The 19761-nt window shown below is 34.6% G+C and overlaps 12 non-coding genes across 12 annotated transcripts; all 12 read left to right on the forward strand.

Annotated features, from left to right (window-relative positions):
- Nucleotides 1–20: 20 nt before the first annotated feature.
- Nucleotides 21–187, forward strand: LOC144843906 (U1 spliceosomal RNA). Its single transcript, XR_013612342.1, has one exon. It is a non-coding gene; the product is annotated as a U1 spliceosomal RNA (small nuclear RNA).
- Nucleotides 188–1377: 1190 nt separating this feature from the next.
- Nucleotides 1378–1544, forward strand: LOC144843907 (U1 spliceosomal RNA). The gene has a single exon (XR_013612343.1). It is a non-coding gene; the product is annotated as a U1 spliceosomal RNA (small nuclear RNA).
- A 1664-nt stretch (nt 1545–3208) lies between these two features.
- Nucleotides 3209–3375, forward strand: LOC144843908 (U1 spliceosomal RNA). The gene has a single exon (XR_013612344.1). It is a non-coding gene; the product is annotated as a U1 spliceosomal RNA (small nuclear RNA).
- Nucleotides 3376–5039: 1664 nt separating this feature from the next.
- On the forward strand, nt 5040–5206 carry LOC144843909 (U1 spliceosomal RNA). Its single transcript, XR_013612345.1, has one exon. It is a non-coding gene; the product is annotated as a U1 spliceosomal RNA (small nuclear RNA).
- Nucleotides 5207–6869: 1663 nt separating this feature from the next.
- LOC144843910 (U1 spliceosomal RNA) lies at nt 6870–7036 on the forward strand. Its single transcript, XR_013612346.1, has one exon. It is a non-coding gene; the product is annotated as a U1 spliceosomal RNA (small nuclear RNA).
- A 1663-nt stretch (nt 7037–8699) lies between these two features.
- Nucleotides 8700–8866, forward strand: LOC144843911 (U1 spliceosomal RNA). The gene has a single exon (XR_013612347.1). It is a non-coding gene; the product is annotated as a U1 spliceosomal RNA (small nuclear RNA).
- Nucleotides 8867–10529: 1663 nt separating this feature from the next.
- On the forward strand, nt 10530–10696 carry LOC144843912 (U1 spliceosomal RNA). Its single transcript, XR_013612348.1, has one exon. It is a non-coding gene; the product is annotated as a U1 spliceosomal RNA (small nuclear RNA).
- A 1664-nt stretch (nt 10697–12360) lies between these two features.
- Nucleotides 12361–12527, forward strand: LOC144843913 (U1 spliceosomal RNA). The gene has a single exon (XR_013612349.1). It is a non-coding gene; the product is annotated as a U1 spliceosomal RNA (small nuclear RNA).
- A 1664-nt stretch (nt 12528–14191) lies between these two features.
- On the forward strand, nt 14192–14358 carry LOC144843914 (U1 spliceosomal RNA). Its single transcript, XR_013612350.1, has one exon. It is a non-coding gene; the product is annotated as a U1 spliceosomal RNA (small nuclear RNA).
- A 1664-nt stretch (nt 14359–16022) lies between these two features.
- Nucleotides 16023–16189, forward strand: LOC144843915 (U1 spliceosomal RNA). Its single transcript, XR_013612351.1, has one exon. It is a non-coding gene; the product is annotated as a U1 spliceosomal RNA (small nuclear RNA).
- A 1664-nt stretch (nt 16190–17853) lies between these two features.
- On the forward strand, nt 17854–18020 carry LOC144843916 (U1 spliceosomal RNA). The gene has a single exon (XR_013612352.1). It is a non-coding gene; the product is annotated as a U1 spliceosomal RNA (small nuclear RNA).
- A 1489-nt stretch (nt 18021–19509) lies between these two features.
- Nucleotides 19510–19676, forward strand: LOC144843917 (U1 spliceosomal RNA). The gene has a single exon (XR_013612353.1). It is a non-coding gene; the product is annotated as a U1 spliceosomal RNA (small nuclear RNA).
- Nucleotides 19677–19761: the final 85 nt, after the last annotated feature.

Genomic DNA, 19761 nt, shown 5'->3' on the forward strand with positions numbered 1-19761 from the left:
ACGTGGTATGGCGTTTAAGCATACTTACCTGGCACAGGAGCGACTTTGATCAGGAAGGAATGTCCTCCCAAGATGAGGCCTCGGCATTGCACACACGGCTGCGGTTGACCCTTGCGATTCCCCCAAACGTGGGGAACTCGGGTGTATAATTTATGGTAGCGGGGGACTGCGTTCGCGCTAACCCCCAATTCGACATTAATATTAGATAGCCTATGCAGTGCATTCAAGTGGTTTATGGATTGGAGATCTAGCTCCATCGGTGCATTGCGTGATATCGTATACAGGTATGCCACCCACTCGTTGTAAGTGTTGGATGTTACGTGGTACTTCGTTCCATTCACTATAATGATATATGGCAGATAGTATTGCCAACCGTCTGTCAATCGATACCTATAACAAGAAAACAAACTTATTTATTAATAATGATGATCATGTAAATAAATAATAAGGATGATAATCAATGGTATTTCTGTTAAAATTACAAATGTAGGGAGCATTATTAAGTAAAATGACAAAGTACTGTAACCGAATAAGTACTGTAAGTAAGTTGCAGGCAGTGAGTTTTATTTAAGAAAAGGTTATTACAAATAATGCGTTACCTGTAAAGGCCAACATAGTTATTGCAATGAATAAGTTGGTTAATAATGTAAATCACATACCTGTGTCTGTCAACCTTTTCGATATACGGTGATTCACTGAAGATCTGACGAACGCATTCTCTGACATTCCTCATGTTTATACTTCTCCGGACAAATTGTATCAATAATATGCAACACGTTTAGAGAACCGCTGGTAGTATCTGGACAACGGAGAAGAGCCGCCACAACAAGTTCTTGAAATGATAGAGGCATCATCAATGTATCGGTGAGATCGGAGAACATCATGCAAGACATATTTAGGTTACTCGTAGTTCGGATAATAGTCGAATGGTAGCTTTTCAGATAATTCAGTTGACTTTAATAGTTGAATGCCGTAGAAATCAAAGGCACACCATTTTAAAAATGTCTTTGTTGGTTAGATATTAATGAAAGAACAAGAAAAACACAATAGAAACAATGGCTGCGTTGAGTAACGCGGGCGCAATCGCAACAATAAACAATTTTAAAACAATAGAAACGGTAAAGCAAAGAAAGCGGATGACACTTTAATGATTTGTCGGTATGAAATTAAAACTTCCAATACTATTACAAACAACTAGCATTTAAATTTAGTTGATATGAAAATATGTTTGAGAATAGACTACAGTTACTGTAAGTTACAGAAGATTATATTACCATTTACATTATGACACTGTAACTGAATATAAATACCAGAATGACACTTGTACAACAATACCAAGCCAATATCTCAGCTAAGAACGTGGTATGGCGTTTAAGCATACTTACCTGGCACAGGAGCGACTTTGATCAGGAAGGAATGTCCTCCCAAGATGAGGCCTCGGCATTGCACACACGGCTGCGGTTGACCCTTGCGATTCCCCCAAACGTGGGGAACTCGGGTGTATAATTTATGGTAGCGGGGGACTGCGTTCGCGCTAACCCCCAATTCGACATTAATATTAGATAGCCTATGCAGTTCACGATAATCGTTAGGTTAATTAAGAACACTTGATATATAACTATTTATGGTTACATTATCTGTTAAGAAACTTTGTTGGTTTGTAACTATATTTATTTTTCCTTTACAACTTTTGGTATAGAATATTAACATGCATTGAACGCTTCATGATTATTTCGAAGAATAATATCAATTATAGGCTCAAACTCTAGATTAAACAACATAAAGTAGTCTATTATAGAACTTATACTTATTTAAATACTTTTATTACTTTCTGTTAAACGATAATTATATTTCATTTACAATATGTATTAAATGCTATTTAATTATAGATATTTTATTTATTTACATGTCATATTGTTCTTGTCGAAGAAGTTTGGCGATAGAAAACCTTTGACATTTTACACTCAATGATGAAGACGTAGTATGTACAACGTTTAATTGTTCTGTTTCAGTTTGTAAGCAATGTTGTTTTTCGCCATTTCTATCGCTGCAATTCAAGTGGTTTATGGATTGGAGATCTAGCTCCATCGGTGCATTGCGTGATATCGTATACAGGTATGCCACCCACTCGTTGTAAGTGTTGGATGTTACGTGGTACTTCGTTCCATTCACTATAATGATATATGGCAGATAGTATTGCCAACCGTCTGTCAATCGATACCTATAACAAGAAAACAAACTTATTTATTAATAATGATGATCATGTAAATAAATAATAAGGATGATAATCAGTGGTATTTCTGTTAAAATTACAAATGTAGGGAGCATTATTAAGTAAAATGACAAAGTACTGTAACCGAATAAGTACTGTAAGTAAGTTGCAGGCAGTGAGTTTTATTTAAGAAAAGGTTATTACAAATAATGCGTTACCTGTAAAGGCCAACATAGTTATTGCAATGAATAAGTTGGTTTAATAATGTAAATCACATACCTGTGTCTGTCAACCTTTTCGATATACGGAGATTCACTGAAGATCTGACGAACGCATTCTCTGACATTCCTCATGTTATACTTCTCCGGACAAATTGTATCAATAATATGCAGCACGTTTAGAGAACCGCTGGTAGTATCTGGACAACGGAGAAGAGCCGCCACAACAAGTTCTTGAAATGATAGAGGCATCATCAATGTATCGGTGAGATCGGAGAACATCATGCAAGACATATTTAGGTTACTCGTAGTTCGGATAATAGTCGAATGGTAGCTTTTCAGATAATTCAGTTGACTTTAATAGTTGAATGCCGTAGAAATCAAAGGCACACCATTTTAAAAATGTCTTTGTTGGTTAGATATTAATGAAAGAACAAGAAAAACACAATAGAAACAATGGCTGCGTTGAGTAACGCGGGCGCAATCGCAACAATAAACAATTTTAAAACAATAGAAACGGTAAAGCAAAGAAAGCGGATGACACTTTAATGATTTGTCGGTATGAAATTAAAACTTCCAATACTATTACAAACAACTAGCATTTAAATTTAGTTGATATGAAAATATGTTTGAGAATAGACTACAGTTACTGTAAGTTACAGAAGATTATATTACCATTTACATTATGACACTGTAACTGAATATAAATACCAGAATGACACTTGTACAACAATACCAAGCCAATATCTCAGCTAAGAACGTGGTATGGCGTTTAAGCATACTTACCTGGCACAGGAGCGACTTTGATCAGGAAGGAATGTCCTCCCAAGATGAGGCCTCGGCATTGCACACACGGCTGCGGTTGACCCTTGCGATTCCCCCAAACGTGGGGAACTCGGGTGTATAATTTATGGTAGCGGGGGACTGCGTTCGCGCTAACCCCCAATTCGACATTAATATTAGATAGCCTATGCAGTTCACGATAATCGTTAGGTTAATTAAGAACACTTGATATATAACTATTTATGGTTACATTATCTGTTAAGAAACTTTGTTGGTTTGTAACTATATTTATTTTTCCTTTACAACTTTTGGTATAGAATATTAACATGCATTGAACGCTTCATGATTATTTCGAAGAATAATATCAATTATAGGCTCAAACTCTAGATTAAACAACATAAAGTAGTCTATTATAGAACTTATACTTATTTAAATACTTTTAGTACTTTCTGTTAAACGATAATTATATTTCATTTACAATATGTATTAAATGGTATTTAATTATAGATATTTTATTTATTTACATGTCATATTGTTCTTGTCGAAGAAGTTTGGCGATAGAAAACCTTTGACATTTTACACTCAATGATGAAGACGTAGTATGTACACCGTTTAATTGTTCTGTTTCAGTTTGTAAGCAATGTTGTTTTTCGCCATTTCTATCGCTGCAATTCAAGTGGTTTATGGATTGGAGATCTAGCTCCATCGGTGCATTGCGTGATATCGTATACAGGTATGCCACCCACTCGTTGTAAGTGTTGGATGTTACGTGGTACTTCGTTCCATTCACTATAATGATATATGGCAGATAGTATTGCCAACCGTCTGTCAATCGATACCTATAACAAGAAAACAAACTTATTTATTAATAATGATGATCATGTAAATAAATAATAAGGATGATAATCAATGGTATTTCTGTTAAAATTACAAATGTAGGGAGCATTATTAAGTAAAATGACAAAGTACTGTAACCGAATAAGTACTGTAAGTAAGTTGCAGGCAGTGAGTTTTATTTAAGAAAAGGTTATTACAAATAATGCGTTACCTGTAAAGGCCAACATAGTTATTGCAATGAATAAGTTGGTTTAATAATGTAAATCACATACCTGTGTCTGTCAACCTTTTCGATATACGGAGATTCACTGAAGATCTGACGAACGCATTCTCTGACATTCCTCATGTTATACTTCTCCGGACAAATTGTATCAATAATATGCAGCACGTTTAGAGAACCGCTGGTAGTATCTGGACAACGGAGAAGAGCCGCCACAACAAGTTCTTGAAATGATAGAGGCATCATCAATGTATCGGTGAGATCGGAGAACATCATGCAAGACATATTTAGGTTACTCGTAGTTCGGATAATAGTCGAATGGTAGCTTTTCAGATAATTCAGTTGACTTTAATAGTTGAATGCCGTAGAAATCAAAGGCACACCATTTTAAAAATGTCTTTGTTGGTTAGATATTAATGAAAGAACAAGAAAAACACAATAGAAACAATGGCTGCGTTGAGTAACGCGGGCGCAATCGCAACAATAAACAATTTTAAAACAATAGAAACGGTAAAGCAAAGAAAGCGGATGACACTTTAATGATTTGTCGGTATGAAATTAAAACTTCCAATACTATTACAAACAACTAGCATTTAAATTTAGTTGATATGAAAATATGTTTGAGAATAGACTACAGTTACTGTAAGTTACAGAAGATTATATTACCATTTACATTATGACACTGTAACTGAATATAAATACCAGAATGACACTTGTACAACAATACCAAGCCAATATCTCAGCTAAGAACGTGGTATGGCGTTTAAGCATACTTACCTGGCACAGGAGCGACTTTGATCAGGAAGGAATGTCCTCCCAAGATGAGGCCTCGGCATTGCACACACGGCTGCGGTTGACCCTTGCGATTCCCCCAAACGTGGGGAACTCGGGTGTATAATTTATGGTAGCGGGGGACTGCGTTCGCGCTAACCCCCAATTCGACATTAATATTAGATAGCCTATGCAGTTCACGATAATCGTTAGGTTAATTAAGAACACTTGATATATAACTATTTATGGTTACATTATCTGTTAAGAAACTTTGTTGGTTTGTAACTATATTTATTTTTCCTTTACAACTTTTGGTATAGAATATTAACATGCATTGAACGCTTCATGATTATTTCGAAGAATAATATCAATTATAGGCTCAAACTCTAGATTAAACAACATAAAGTAGTCTATTATAGAACTTATACTTATTTAAATACTTTTATTACTTTCTGTTAAACGATAATTATATTTCATTTACAATATGTATTAAATGCTATTTAATTATAGATATTTTATTTATTTACATGTCATATTGTTCTTGTCGAAGAAGTTTGGCGATAGAAAACCTTTGACATTTTACACTCAATGATGAAGACGTAGTATGTACACCGTTTAATTGTTCTGTTTCAGTTTGTAAGCAATGTTGTTTTTCGCCATTTCTATCGCTGCAATTCAAGTGGTTTATGGATTGGAGATCTAGCTCCATCGGTGCATTGCGTGATATCGTATACAGGTATGCCACCCACTCGTTGTAAGTGTTGGATGTTACGTGGTACTTCGTTCCATTCACTATAATGATATATGGCAGATAGTATTGCCAACCGTCTGTCAATCGATACCTATAACAAGAAAACAAACTTATTTATTAATAATGATGATCATGTAAATAAATAATAAGGATGATAATCAATGGTATTTCTGTTAAAATTACAAATGTAGGGAGCATTATTAAGTAAAATGACAAAGTACTGTAACCGAATAAGTACTGTAAGTAAGTTGCAGGCAGTGAGTTTTATTTAAGAAAAGGTTATTACAAATAATGCGTTACCTGTAAAGGCCAACATAGTTATTGCAATGAATAAGTTGGTTAATAATGTAAATCACATACCTGTGTCTGTCAACCTTTTCGATATACGGTGATTCACTGAAGATCTGACGAACGCATTCTCTGACATTCCTCATGTTATACTTCTCCGGACAAATTGTATCAATAATATGCAACACGTTTAGAGAACCGCTGGTAGTATCTGGACAACGGAGAAGAGCCGCCACAACAAGTTCTTGAAATGATAGAGGCATCATCAATGTATCGGTGAGATCGGAGAACATCATGCAAGACATATTTAGGTTACTCGTAGTTCGGATAATAGTCGAATGGTAGCTTTTCAGATAATTCAGTTGACTTTAATAGTTGAATGCCGTAGAAATCAAAGGCACACCATTTTAAAAATGTCTTTGTTGGTTAGATATTAATGAAAGAACAAGAAAAACACAATAGAAACAATGGCTGCGTTGAGTAACGCGGGCGCAATCGCAACAATAAACAATTTTAAAACAATAGAAACGGTAAAGCAAAGAAAGCGGATGACACTTTAATGATTTGTCGGTATGAAATTAAAACTTCCAATACTATTACAAACAACTAGCATTTAAATTTAGTTGATATGAAAATATGTTTGAGAATAGACTACAGTTACTGTAAGTTACAGAAGATTATATTACCATTTACATTATGACACTGTAACTGAATATAAATACCAGAATGACACTTGTACAACAATACCAAGCCAATATCTCAGCTAAGAACGTGGTATGGCGTTTAAGCATACTTACCTGGCACAGGAGCGACTTTGATCAGGAAGGAATGTCCTCCCAAGATGAGGCCTCGGCATTGCACACACGGCTGCGGTTGACCCTTGCGATTCCCCCAAACGTGGGGAACTCGGGTGTATAATTTATGGTAGCGGGGGACTGCGTTCGCGCTAACCCCCAATTCGACATTAATATTAGATAGCCTATGCAGTTCACGATAATCGTTAGGTTAATTAAGAACACTTGATATATAACTATTTATGGTTACATTATCTGTTAAGAAACTTTGTTGGTTTGTAACTATATTTATTTTTCCTTTACAACTTTTGGTATAGAATATTAACATGCATTGAACGCTTCATGATTATTTCGAAGAATAATATCAATTATAGGCTCAAACTCTAGATTAAACAACATAAAGTAGTCTATTATAGAACTTATACTTATTTAAATACTTTTATTACTTTCTGTTAAACGATAATTATATTTCATTTACAATATGTATTAAATGCTATTTAATTATAGATATTTTATTTATTTACATGTCATATTGTTCTTGTCGAAGAAGTTTGGCGATAGAAAACCTTTGACATTTTACACTCAATGATGAAGACGTAGTATGTACAACGTTTAATTGTTCTGTTTCAGTTTGTAAGCAATGTTGTTTTTCGCCATTTCTATCGCTGCAATTCAAGTGGTTTATGGATTGGAGATCTAGCTCCATCGGTGCATTGCGTGATATCGTATACAGGTATGCCACCCACTCGTTGTAAGTGTTGGATGTTACGTGGTACTTCGTTCCATTCACTATAATGATATATGGCAGATAGTATTGCCAACCGTCTGTCAATCGATACCTATAACAAGAAAACAAACTTATTTATTAATAATGATGATCATGTAAATAAATAATAAGGATGATAATCAATGGTATTTCTGTTAAAATTACAAATGTAGGGAGCATTATTAAGTAAAATGACAAAGTACTGTAACCGAATAAGTACTGTAAGTAAGTTGCAGGCAGTGAGTTTTATTTAAGAAAAGGTTATTACAAATAATGCGTTACCTGTAAAGGCCAACATAGTTATTGCAATGAATAAGTTGGTTAATAATGTAAATCACATACCTGTGTCTGTCAACCTTTTCGATATACGGTGATTCACTGAAGATCTGACGAACGCATTCTCTGACATTCCTCATGTTATACTTCTCCGGACAAATTGTATCAATAATATGCAACACGTTTAGAGAACCGCTGGTAGTATCTGGACAACGGAGAAGAGCCGCCACAACAAGTTCTTGAAATGATAGAGGCATCATCAATGTATCGGTGAGATCGGAGAACATCATGCAAGACATATTTAGGTTACTCGTAGTTCGGATAATAGTCGAATGGTAGCTTTTCAGATAATTCAGTTGACTTTAATAGTTGAATGCCGTAGAAATCAAAGGCACACCATTTTAAAAATGTCTTTGTTGGTTAGATATTAATGAAAGAACAAGAAAAACACAATAGAAACAATGGCTGCGTTGAGTAACGCGGGCGCAATCGCAACAATAAACAATTTTAAAACAATAGAAACGGTAAAGCAAAGAAAGCGGATGACACTTTAATGATTTGTCGGTATGAAATTAAAACTTCCAATACTATTACAAACAACTAGCATTTAAATTTAGTTGATATGAAAATATGTTTGAGAATAGACTACAGTTACTGTAAGTTACAGAAGATTATATTACCATTTACATTATGACACTGTAACTGAATATAAATACCAGAATGACACTTGTACAACAATACCAAGCCAATATCTCAGCTAAGAACGTGGTATGGCGTTTAAGCATACTTACCTGGCACAGGAGCGACTTTGATCAGGAAGGAATGTCCTCCCAAGATGAGGCCTCGGCATTGCACACACGGCTGCGGTTGACCCTTGCGATTCCCCCAAACGTGGGGAACTCGGGTGTATAATTTATGGTAGCGGGGGACTGCGTTCGCGCTAACCCCCAATTCGACATTAATATTAGATAGCCTATGCAGTTCACGATAATCGTTAGGTTAATTAAGAACACTTGATATATAACTATTTATGGTTACATTATCTGTTAAGAAACTTTGTTGGTTTGTAACTATATTTATTTTTCCTTTACAACTTTTGGTATAGAATATTAACATGCATTGAACGCTTCATGATTATTTCGAAGAATAATATCAATTATAGGCTCAAACTCTAGATTAAACAACATAAAGTAGTCTATTATAGAACTTATACTTATTTAAATACTTTTATTACTTTCTGTTAAACGATAATTATATTTCATTTACAATATGTATTAAATGCTATTTAATTATAGATATTTTATTTATTTACATGTCATATTGTTCTTGTCGAAGAAGTTTGGCGATAGAAAACCTTTGACATTTTACACTCAATGATGAAGACGTAGTATGTACACCGTTTAATTGTTCTGTTTCAGTTTGTAAGCAATGTTGTTTTTCGCCATTTCTATCGCTGCAATTCAAGTGGTTTATGGATTGGAGATCTAGCTCCATCGGTGCATTGCGTGATATCGTATACAGGTATGCCACCCACTCGTTGTAAGTGTTGGATGTTACGTGGTACTTCGTTCCATTCACTATAATGATATATGGCAGATAGTATTGCCAACCGTCTGTCAATCGATACCTATAACAAGAAAACAAACTTATTTATTAATAATGATGATCATGTAAATAAATAATAAGGATGATAATCAATGGTATTTCTGTTAAAATTACAAATGTAGGGAGCATTATTAAGTAAAATGACAAAGTACTGTAACCGAATAAGTACTGTAAGTAAGTTGCAGGCAGTGAGTTTTATTTAAGAAAAGGTTATTACAAATAATGCGTTACCTGTAAAGGCCAACATAGTTATTGCAATGAATAAGTTGGTTAATAATGTAAATCACATACCTGTGTCTGTCAACCTTTTCGATATACGGTGATTCACTGAAGATCTGACGAACGCATTCTCTGACATTCCTCATGTTATACTTCTCCGGACAAATTGTATCAATAATATGCAACACGTTTAGAGAACCGCTGGTAGTATCTGGACAACGGAGAAGAGCCGCCACAACAAGTTCTTGAAATGATAGAGGCATCATCAATGTATCGGTGAGATCGGAGAACATCATGCAAGACATATTTAGGTTACTCGTAGTTCGGATAATAGTCGAATGGTAGCTTTTCAGATAATTCAGTTGACTTTAATAGTTGAATGCCGTAGAAATCAAAGGCACACCATTTTAAAAATGTCTTTGTTGGTTAGATATTAATGAAAGAACAAGAAAAACACAATAGAAACAATGGCTGCGTTGAGTAACGCGGGCGCAATCGCAACAATAAACAATTTTAAAACAATAGAAACGGTAAAGCAAAGAAAGCGGATGACACTTTAATGATTTGTCGGTATGAAATTAAAACTTCCAATACTATTACAAACAACTAGCATTTAAATTTAGTTGATATGAAAATATGTTTGAGAATAGACTACAGTTACTGTAAGTTACAGAAGATTATATTACCATTTACATTATGACACTGTAACTGAATATAAATACCAGAATGACACTTGTACAACAATACCAAGCCAATATCTCAGCTAAGAACGTGGTATGGCGTTTAAGCATACTTACCTGGCACAGGAGCGACTTTGATCAGGAAGGAATGTCCTCCCAAGATGAGGCCTCGGCATTGCACACACGGCTGCGGTTGACCCTTGCGATTCCCCCAAACGTGGGGAACTCGGGTGTATAATTTATGGTAGCGGGGGACTGCGTTCGCGCTAACCCCCAATTCGACATTAATATTAGATAGCCTATGCAGTTCACGATAATCGTTAGGTTAATTAAGAACACTTGATATATAACTATTTATGGTTACATTATCTGTTAAGAAACTTTGTTGGTTTGTAACTATATTTATTTTTCCTTTACAACTTTTGGTATAGAATATTAACATGCATTGAACGCTTCATGATTATTTCGAAGAATAATATCAATTATAGGCTCAAACTCTAGATTAAACAACATAAAGTAGTCTATTATAGAACTTATACTTATTTAAATACTTTTATTACTTTCTGTTAAACGATAATTATATTTCATTTACAATATGTATTAAATGCTATTTAATTATAGATATTTTATTTATTTACATGTCATATTGTTCTTGTCGAAGAAGTTTGGCGATAGAAAACCTTTGACATTTTACACTCAATGATGAAGACGTAGTATGTACAACGTTTAATTGTTCTGTTTCAGTTTGTAAGCAATGTTGTTTTTCGCCATTTCTATCGCTGCAATTCAAGTGGTTTATGGATTGGAGATCTAGCTCCATCGGTGCATTGCGTGATATCGTATACAGGTATGCCACCCACTCGTTGTAAGTGTTGGATGTTACGTGGTACTTCGTTCCATTCACTATAATGATATATGGCAGATAGTATTGCCAACCGTCTGTCAATCGATACCTATAACAAGAAAACAAACTTATTTATTAATAATGATGATCATGTAAATAAATAATAAGGATGATAATCAATGGTATTTCTGTTAAAATTACAAATGTAGGGAGCATTATTAAGTAAAATGACAAAGTACTGTAACCGAATAAGTACTGTAAGTAAGTTGCAGGCAGTGAGTTTTATTTAAGAAAAGGTTATTACAAATAATGCGTTACCTGTAAAGGCCAACATAGTTATTGCAATGAATAAGTTGGTTTAATAATGTAAATCACATACCTGTGTCTGTCAACCTTTTCGATATACGGAGATTCACTGAAGATCTGACGAACGCATTCTCTGACATTCCTCATGTTATACTTCTCCGGACAAATTGTATCAATAATATGCAGCACGTTTAGAGAACCGCTGGTAGTATCTGGACAACGGAGAAGAGCCGCCACAACAAGTTCTTGAAATGATAGAGGCATCATCAATGTATCGGTGAGATCGGAGAACATCATGCAAGACATATTTAGGTTACTCGTAGTTCGGATAATAGTCGAATGGTAGCTTTTCAGATAATTCAGTTGACTTTAATAGTTGAATGCCGTAGAAATCAAAGGCACACCATTTTAAAAATGTCTTTGTTGGTTAGATATTAATGAAAGAACAAGAAAAACACAATAGAAACAATGGCTGCGTTGAGTAACGCGGGCGCAATCGCAACAATAAACAATTTTAAAACAATAGAAACGGTAAAGCAAAGAAAGCGGATGACACTTTAATGATTTGTCGGTATGAAATTAAAACTTCCAATACTATTACAAACAACTAGCATTTAAATTTAGTTGATATGAAAATATGTTTGAGAATAGACTACAGTTACTGTAAGTTACAGAAGATTATATTACCATTTACATTATGACACTGTAACTGAATATAAATACCAGAATGACACTTGTACAACAATACCAAGCCAATATCTCAGCTAAGAACGTGGTATGGCGTTTAAGCATACTTACCTGGCACAGGAGCGACTTTGATCAGGAAGGAATGTCCTCCCAAGATGAGGCCTCGGCATTGCACACACGGCTGCGGTTGACCCTTGCGATTCCCCCAAACGTGGGGAACTCGGGTGTATAATTTATGGTAGCGGGGGACTGCGTTCGCGCTAACCCCCAATTCGACATTAATATTAGATAGCCTATGCAGTTCACGATAATCGTTAGGTTAATTAAGAACACTTGATATATAACTATTTATGGTTACATTATCTGTTAAGAAACTTTGTTGGTTTGTAACTATATTTATTTTTCCTTTACAACTTTTGGTATAGAATATTAACATGCATTGAACGCTTCATGATTATTTCGAAGAATAATATCAATTATAGGCTCAAACTCTAGATTAAACAACATAAAGTAGTCTATTATAGAACTTATACTTATTTAAATACTTTTATTACTTTCTGTTAAACGATAATTATATTTCATTTACAATATGTATTAAATGCTATTTAATTATAGATATTTTATTTATTTACATGTCATATTGTTCTTGTCGAAGAAGTTTGGCGATAGAAAACCTTTGACATTTTACACTCAATGATGAAGACGTAGTATGTACACCGTTTAATTGTTCTGTTTCAGTTTGTAAGCAATGTTGTTTTTCGCCATTTCTATCGCTGCAATTCAAGTGGTTTATGGATTGGAGATCTAGCTCCATCGGTGCATTGCGTGATATCGTATACAGGTATGCCACCCACTCGTTGTAAGTGTTGGATGTTACGTGGTACTTCGTTCCATTCACTATAATGATATATGGCAGATAGTATTGCCAACCGTCTGTCAATCGATACCTATAACAAGAAAACAAACTTATTTATTAATAATGATGATCATGTAAATAAATAATAAGGATGATAATCAATGGTATTTCTGTTAAAATTACAAATGTAGGGAGCATTATTAAGTAAAATGACAAAGTACTGTAACCGAATAAGTACTGTAAGTAAGTTGCAGGCAGTGAGTTTTATTTAAGAAAAGGTTATTACAAATAATGCGTTACCTGTAAAGGCCAACATAGTTATTGCAATGAATAAGTTGGTTAATAATGTAAATCACATACCTGTGTCTGTCAACCTTTTCGATATACGGTGATTCACTGAAGATCTGACGAACGCATTCTCTGACATTCCTCATGTTTATACTTCTCCGGACAAATTGTATCAATAATATGCAGCACGTTTAGAGAACCGCTGGTAGTATCTGGACAACGGAGAAGAGCCGCCACAACAAGTTCTTGAAATGATAGAGGCATCATCAATGTATCGGTGAGATCGGAGAACATCATGCAAGACATATTTAGGTTACTCGTAGTTCGGATAATAGTCGAATGGTAGCTTTTCAGATAATTCAGTTGACTTTAATAGTTGAATGCCGTAGAAATCAAAGGCACACCATTTTAAAAATGTCTTTGTTGGTTAGATATTAATGAAAGAACAAGAAAAACACAATAGAAACAATGGCTGCGTTGAGTAACGCGGGCGCAATCGCAACAATAAACAATTTTAAAACAATAGAAACGGTAAAGCAAAGAAAGCGGATGACACTTTAATGATTTGTCGGTATGAAATTAAAACTTCCAATACTATTACAAACAACTAGCATTTAAATTTAGTTGATATGAAAATATGTTTGAGAATAGACTACAGTTACTGTAAGTTACAGAAGATTATATTACCATTTACATTATGACACTGTAACTGAATATAAATACCAGAATGACACTTGTACAACAATACCAAGCCAATATCTCAGCTAAGAACGTGGTATGGCGTTTAAGCATACTTACCTGGCACAGGAGCGACTTTGATCAGGAAGGAATGTCCTCCCAAGATGAGGCCTCGGCATTGCACACACGGCTGCGGTTGACCCTTGCGATTCCCCCAAACGTGGGGAACTCGGGTGTATAATTTATGGTAGCGGGGGACTGCGTTCGCGCTAACCCCCAATTCGACATTAATATTAGATAGCCTATACAGTTCACGATAATCGTTAGGTTAATTAAGAACACTTGATATATAACTATTTATGGTTACATTATCTGTTAAGAAACTTTGTTGGTTTGTAACTATATTTATTTTTCCTTTACAACTTTTGGTATAGAATATTAACATGCATTGAACGCTTCATGATTATTTCGAAGAATAATATCAATTATAGGCTCAAACTCTAGATTAAACAACATAAAGTAGTCTATTATAGAACTTATACTTATTTAAATACTTTTATTACTTTCTGTTAAACGATAATTATATTTCATTTACAATATGTATTAAATGCTATTTAATTATAGATATTTTATTTATTTACATGTCATATTGTTCTTGTCGAAGAAGTTTGGCGATAGAAAACCTTTGACATTTTACACTCAATGATGAAGACGTAGTATGTACACCGTTTAATTGTTCTGTTTCAGTTTGTAAGCAATGTTGTTTTTCGCCATTTCTATCGCTGCAATTCAAGTGGTTTATGGATTGGAGATCTAGCTCCATCGGTGCATTGCGTGATATCGTATACAGGTATGCCACCCACTCGTTGTAAGTGTTGGATGTTACGTGGTACTTCGTTCCATTCACTATAATGATATATGGCAGATAGTATTGCCAACCGTCTGTCAATCGATACCTATAACAAGAAAACAAACTTATTTATTAATAATGATGATCATGTAAATAAATAATAAGGATGATAATCAATGGTATTTCTGTTAAAATTACAAATGTAGGGAGCATTATTAAGTAAAATGACAAAGTACTGTAACCGAATAAGTACTGTAAGTAAGTTGCAGGCAGTGAGTTTTATTTAAGAAAAGGTTATTACAAATAATGCGTTACCTGTAAAGGCCAACATAGTTATTGCAATGAATAAGTTGGTTTAATAATGTAAATCACATACCTGTGTCTGTCAACCTTTTCGATATACGGAGATTCACTGAAGATCTGACGAACGCATTCTCTGACATTCCTCATGTTATACTTCTCCGGACAAATTGTATCAATAATATGCAGCACGTTTAGAGAACCGCTGGTAGTATCTGGACAACGGAGAAGAGCCGCCACAACAAGTTCTTGAAATGATAGAGGCATCATCAATGTATCGGTGAGATCGGAGAACATCATGCAAGACATATTTAGGTTACTCGTAGTTCGGATAATAGTCGAATGGTAGCTTTTCAGATAATTCAGTTGACTTTAATAGTTGAATGCCGTAGAAATCAAAGGCACACCATTTTAAAAATGTCTTTGTTGGTTAGATATTAATGAAAGAACAAGAAAAACACAATAGAAACAATGGCTGCGTTGAGTAACGCGGGCGCAATCGCAACAATAAACAATTTTAAAACAATAGAAACGGTAAAGCAAAGAAAGCGGATGACACTTTAATGATTTGTCGGTATGAAATTAAAACTTCCAATACTATTACAAACAACTAGCATTTAAATTTAGTTGATATGAAAATATGTTTGAGAATAGACTACAGTTACTGTAAGTTACAGAAGATTATATTACCATTTACATTATGACACTGTAACTGAATATAAATACCAGAATGACACTTGTACAACAATACCAAGCCAATATCTCAGCTAAGAACGTGGTATGGCGTTTAAGCATACTTACCTGGCACAGGAGCGACTTTGATCAGGAAGGAATGTCCTCCCAAGATGAGGCCTCGGCATTGCACACACGGCTGCGGTTGACCCTTGCGATTCCCCCAAACGTGGGGAACTCGGGTGTATAATTTATGGTAGCGGGGGACTGCGTTCGCGCTAACCCCCAATTCGACATTAATATTAGATAGCCTATGCAGTTCACGATAATCGTTAGGTTAATTAAGAACACTTGATATATAACTATTTATGGTTACATTATCTGTTAAGAAACTTTGTTGGTTTGTAACTATATTTATTTTTCCTTTACAACTTTTGGTATAGAATATTAACATGCATTGAACGCTTCATGATTATTTCGAAGAATAATATCAATTATAGGCTCAAACTCTAGATTAAACAACATAAAGTAGTCTATTATAGAACTTATACTTATTTAAATACTTTTATTACTTTCTGTTAAACGATAATTATATTTCATTTACAATATGTATTAAATGCTATTTAAATATAGATATTTTATTTATTTACATGTCATATTGTTCTTGTCGAAGAAGTTTGGCGATAGAAAACCTTTGACATTTTACACTCAATGATGAAGACGTAGTATGTACAACGTTTAATTGTTCTGTTTCAGTTTGTAAGCAATGTTGTTTTTCGCCATTTCTATCGCTGCAATTCAAGTGGTTTATGGATTGAAGATCTAGCTCCATCGGTGCATTGCGTGATATCGTATACAGGTATGCCACCCACTCGTTGTAAGTGTTGGATGTTACGTGGTACTTCGTTCCATTCACTATAATGATATATGGCAGATAGTATTGCCAACCGTCTGTCAATCGATACCTATAACAAGAAAACAAACTTATTTATTAATAATGATGATCATGTAAATAAATAATAAGGATGATAATCAATGGTATTTCTGTTAAAATTACAAATGTAGGGAGCATTATTAAGTAAAATGACAAAGTACTGTAACCGAATAAGTACTGTAAGTAAGTTGCAGGCAGTGAGTTTTATTTAAGAAAAGGTTATTACAAATAATGCGTTACCTGTAAAGGCCAACATAGTTATTGCAATGAATAAGTTGGTTTAATAATGTAAATCACATACCTGTGTCTGTCAACCTTTTCGATATACGGAGATTCACTGAAGATCTGACGAACGCATTCTCTGACATTCCTCATGTTATACTTCTCCGGACAAATTGTATCAATAATATGCAGCACGTTTAGAGAACCGCTGGTAGTATCTGGACAACGGAGAAGAGCCGCCACAACAAGTTCTTGAAATGATAGAGGCATCATCAATGTATCGGTGAGATCGGAGAACATCATGATAGACATATTTAGGTTACTCGTCGTTCGGATAATAGTCGAATGGTAGCTTTTCAGATAATTCAGTTGACTTTAATAGTTGAATGCCGTAGAAATCAAATGCACACCATTTTAAAAATGTCTTTGTTGGTTAGATATTAATGAAAGAACAAGAAAAACACAATAGAAACAATGGCTGCGTTGAGTAACGCGGGCGCAATCGCAACAATAAACAATTTTAAAACAATAGAAACGGTAAAGCAAAAAAAGCGGATGACACTTTAATGATTTGTCGGTATGAAATTAAAACTTCCAATACTATTACAAACAACTAGCATTTAAATTTAGTTGATATGAAAATATGTTTGAGAATAGACTACAGTTACTGTAAGTTACAGAAGATTATCTTACCATTTACATTATGACACTGTAACTGAATATAAATACCAGAATGACACTTGTACAACAATACCAAGCCAATATCTCAGCTAAGAACGTGGTATGGCGTTTAAGCATACTTACCTGGCACAGGAGCGACTTTGATCAGGAAGGAATGTCCTCCCAAGATGAGGCCTCGGCATTGCACACACGGCTGCGGTTGACCCTTGCGATTCCCCCAAACGTGGGGAACTCGGGTGTATAATTTATGGTAGCGGGGGACTGCGTTCGCGCTAACCCCCAATTCGACATTAATATTAGATAGCCTATGCAGTTCACGATAATCGTTAGGTTAATTAAGAACACTTGATATATAACTATTTATGGTTACATTATCTGTTAAGAAACTTTGTTGGTTTGTAACTATATTTATTTTTCCTTTACAACTGTTGGTATAGAATATTAACATGCATTGAACGCTTCATGATTATTTCGAAGAATAATATCAATTATAGGCTCAAACTCTAGATTAAACAACATAAAGTAGTCTATTATAGAACTTATACTTATTTAAATACTTTTATTACTTTCTGTTAAACGATAATTATATTTCATTTACAATATGTATTAAATGCTATTTAATTATAGATATTTTATTTATTTACATGTCATATTGTTCTTGTCGAAGAAGTTTGGCGATAGAAAACCTTTGACATTTTACACTCAATGATGAAGACGTAGTATGTACACCGTTTAATTGTTCTGTTTCAGTTTGTAAGCAATGTTGTTTTTCGCCATTTCTATCGCTGCAATTCAAGTGGTTTATGGATTGGAGATCTAGCTCCATCGGTGCATTGCGTGATATCGTATACAGGTATGCCACCCACTCGTTGTAAGAGTTGGATGTTACGTGGTACTTCGTTCCATTCACTATAATGATATATGGCAGATAGTATTGCCAACCGTCTGTCAATCGATACCTATAACAAGAAAACAAACTTATTTATTAATAATGATGATCATGTAAATAAATAATAAGGATGATAATCAATGGTATTTCTGTTAAAATTACAAATGTAGGGAGCATTATTAAGTAAAATGACAAAGTACTGTAACCGAATAAGTACTGTAAGTAAGTTGCAGGCAGTGAGTTTTATTTAAGAAAAGGTTATTACAAATAATGCGTTACCTGTAAAGGCCAACATAGTTATTGCAATGAATAAGTTGGTTTAATAATGTAAATCACATACCTGTGTCTGTCAACCTTTTCGATATACGGAGATTCACTGAAGATCTGACGAACGCATTCTCTGACATGATTCCTCATGTTATACTTCTCCGGTGAGATCTTTTCAGATAATTCAGTTGACTTTAATAGTTGAATGCCGTAGAAATCAAAGGCACACCATTTTAAAAATGTCTTTGTTGGTTAGATATTAATGAAAGAACAAGAAAAACACAATAGAAACAATGGCTGCGTTGAGTAACGCGGGCGCAATCGCAACAATAAACAGTTTTAAAACAATAGAAACGGTAAAGCAAAGAAAGCGGATGACACTTTAATGATTTGTCGGTATGAAATTAAAACTTCCAATACTATTACAAACAACTAGCATTTAAATTTAGTTGATATGAAAATATGTTTGAGAATAGACTACAGTTACTGTAAGTTACAGAAGATTATATTACCATTTACATTATGACACTGTAACTGAATATAAATACCAGAATGACACTTGTACAACAATACCAAGCCAATATCTCAGCTAAGAACGTGGTATGGCGTTTAAGCATACTTACCTGGCACAGGAGCGACTTTGATCAGGAAGGAATGTCCTCCCAAGATGAGGCCTCGGCATTGCACACACGGCTGCGGTTGACCCTTGCGATTCCCCCAAACGTGGGGAACTCGGGTGTATAATTTATGGTAGCGGGGGACTGCGTTCGCGCTAACCCCCAATTCGACATTAATATTAGATAGCCTATGCAGTTCACGATAATCGTTAGGTTAATTAAGAACACTTGATATATAACTATTTATGGT

The sequence above is a fragment of the Antedon bifida genome, chromosome 5 (genome assembly GCF_963402885.1).
Source record: "Antedon bifida chromosome 5, ecAntBifi1.1, whole genome shotgun sequence".
NCBI classification, from domain to species: domain Eukaryota; kingdom Metazoa; phylum Echinodermata; class Crinoidea; order Comatulida; family Antedonidae; genus Antedon; species Antedon bifida.